We start from the raw sequence: 3,346 nt of genomic DNA on the forward strand, positions 1-3,346 counted from the left end.
TATCGGTCTCGTCGCCAATATATCTCGCCTGAACTGAACAGGGATATCCCCCTTTACGAACGAGCAGGAGAATAGCTTTTTTTCTTCCATAGCTTATGCAGTTAATCCTTATTTATTCTTATTCTTATTCCTTTTTTATTTTTAAGTTCGCAGACACTTGGACAAATATCCGTCGCAAAGTAAAACCACTTGAAAGTAGTCAATATTAGAGATTCCAACAAACTCAATTTATCGGCTAACTAAATTATTGTGGCTTCTTATCTACCCTAGTCAATTCTCTCAGTGAAAAAAAAAGCCATTAAATTACACAAATAGACTTCAATGAACAATTCTTGAAGCCTGTGAGTTTTCTTTTATGTAATTTACTTGTCCCTGGGGCAGCTGACGTAATTTAAACCTGCATTGGATTTTTTTGTGTGTAATCTCACGAACATTTGAATTCGTAATCTACCTTATTATACTCAATTTTCGCGACACTATAATTTCGCGATTTTAAAAGATTCGCGAAAATAAAGTGTCGCTAAAATAAGGATTCTCGAAAATTAAGTGAGTACAGGGGGCCTTTTAATAGGGATGATGGAAACACCTTGTCTAGTCATCTAATGTACATATAGTACGGTAAGGAGTTGAGTTAGACTTGTATTCATAGGTTTTTATAAAACAAAATTTAGCCCAAGCATCTTTTTGTTACAAATTGTTTCAGTTTAGATGATAATAATGATGACGATGGCGCACTTTGAGATAATGATGATGATGATGGCGCATATTGTGATAATGATGCTGATAATGATGATGATGATGACGCACTTTGTGATAATAATGATGCTGATAATGATGATGATGATGGCGCACTTTGTGATAATGATGATGATGATGATAATGATGGCGCACTTGGAAATAATAATGATGCTGATAATGATGATGATGATGACGCACTTTGTGATAATAATGATGATTATAATGATGATAATGATGATGATGATAATGATGGCGCACTTTGTGATAATGATGATGATTATAATGATGATAATGATGGTGATGATAATGATGGCGCACTTTGTGATAATGATGATGATTATAATGATGATAATGATGATGATGATAATGATGGCGCACTTTGTGATAATGATGATGATTATAATGATGATAATGATGGTGATGATAATGATGGCGCACTTTGTGATAATGATGATGATTATAATGATGATAATGATGGTGATGATAATGATGGCGCACTTTGTGATAATGATGGTGGTGATGGTGGCGCACTCTGTGTTAATAATGATGATGATGATGATGATGATGGCGCACTTTGAAATAATGATAATAATGATGATGTTGATGTTGCATTTCCTTACTCATCCACCCATCGTCCATGACTGTAGATATATACTACTAACCCCTCACAAATGATGATCGCCTTATCTTTCGTTGTAGTTTCTTGCGTTTTCTTACTCATCCACCCATCTTCGATGAATGTAGATATTGCTACCCTGTCTTGCACTTCTTCTGGATCACTTTCAATGGAAAAAATGTATCATCGCAGCAACCTGTAGAACTATAACAACAGTGATGACAACAGTAGCTACGCAAAGCAAAGTTTTCTTTTCATACTTCGAATTATTCTTGGTCAGATTAAATTCAAGCTCGGGGCAACACGTAGCAACCGGAGTCTTTAAAATTGTGTGCATTGGGTACATTATATTTGCTCACATACATGGAATTTATTATCATGATCGATGACAGCCAATCACGCGCTCCAAAAGTTAGTGACAATCACACATTTTGGACTGAGGGACGGTGGCCTTTTCCAGAACTGACAATTGACAGATGTCAATTTGGTATGGAAAACGCTATTTTAATGCTAGGCCCTGATGTCATATTGTCAATTTGGTATGGAAAACGCTATTTTAATGCTAGGACCTGATGTCATTTTGTCAATTTGGTATGGAAAACGCTATTTTAATGCTAGGACCTGATGTCATTTTGTCAATTTGGTATGGAAAACGCTATTTTAATGCTAGGACCTGATGTCATTTTGTCAATTTGGTATGGAAAACGCTATTTTAATGCTAGGGCCTGATGTCATTTTGTCAATTTGGTATGGAAAACGCTATTTTAATGCTAGGACCTGATGTCATTTTGTCAATTTGGTATGGAAAACGCTATTTTAATGCTAGGACCTGATGTCATTTTGTCAATTTGGTATGGAAAACGCTATTTTAATGCTAGAACTTGATGTCATTTTGTCAATTTGGTATGGAAAACGCTATTTTAATGCTAGAACTTGATGTAATTTTGTCAATTTGGTATGGAAAACGCTATTTTAATGCTAGGACTTGACGTCATTTTGTCAATTTGGTATGGAAAACGCTATTTTAATGCTAGAACTTGATGTAATTTTGTCAATTTGGTATGGAAAACGCTATTTTAATGCTAGAACTTGATGTCATTTTGTCAATTTGGTATGGAAAACGCTATTAATGCTAGAACTTCATGTCATTTTGTCAATTCGGTATGGAAAACGCTATTTTAATGCTAGAACTTCATGTCATTTTGTCAATTTGGTATGGAAAGCGCTATTTTAATGCTAGGACTTGATGTCATTTAACAAATATTCTGAACGGATAGCCTTGCCCAATGTATATAGATAAAAAACCTCAAGTGGAGGCTCTTTTCTAAAATAAGAAGGAATGTGTACATCGAACATCACATTAACCCTGGTGTCGTGTCAGAACACTCTTGGGGCCCTGGTAACCAGGTCACGTGATGTTACCATCGGAGCCTCCAAGATTGTTATAGTATCAGCTTTTTTAGGCTCCATCACAAGCCATTTCTGTGAGCTTTCAGTGCGTGTCCAAACCAACATATAGTTAGTGGGACAAAGGATCGTAACACCCGACGTCCCCTGGAAATAAAGCGTAAACATAATACAGGCGCCCCATGTTCAAAACGTATTAAAAAAATATAAGAATTGGTAGTGGATTTTGGTGTATAATAAAGGCTGAAGTGTTACAAGAAGTCTATTCTCTGAGATTGTATATCAAATTGTAATACTATTTGCTAATTTATTCCTTTATCTATAGGTTTCGAGCATGTAACTCTATACTAACTGTAACCAAGACAATAAACCATGAACAGTGCAGCATTGAGTGTTTGATGCGTGACATCTTGTTCCTCAACGTCCTCAACAATACATCGCTTTCTTTCCCATTTGAGCCGTTTTGGGAGTTCAGAGGTATCGAAGTGCCTGAACTTGGGGCGCCTGTGGACATATTGAAGTTTTTTGGGATTGCACCTTTTGGGATACCTGCGGATGGAGACCTCGGCCGATTTCGTGATAGTA

This window comes from Nematostella vectensis, chromosome 4, assembly GCF_932526225.1.
Source record: "Nematostella vectensis chromosome 4, jaNemVect1.1, whole genome shotgun sequence".
Lineage (NCBI taxonomy): Eukaryota > Metazoa > Cnidaria > Anthozoa > Actiniaria > Edwardsiidae > Nematostella > Nematostella vectensis.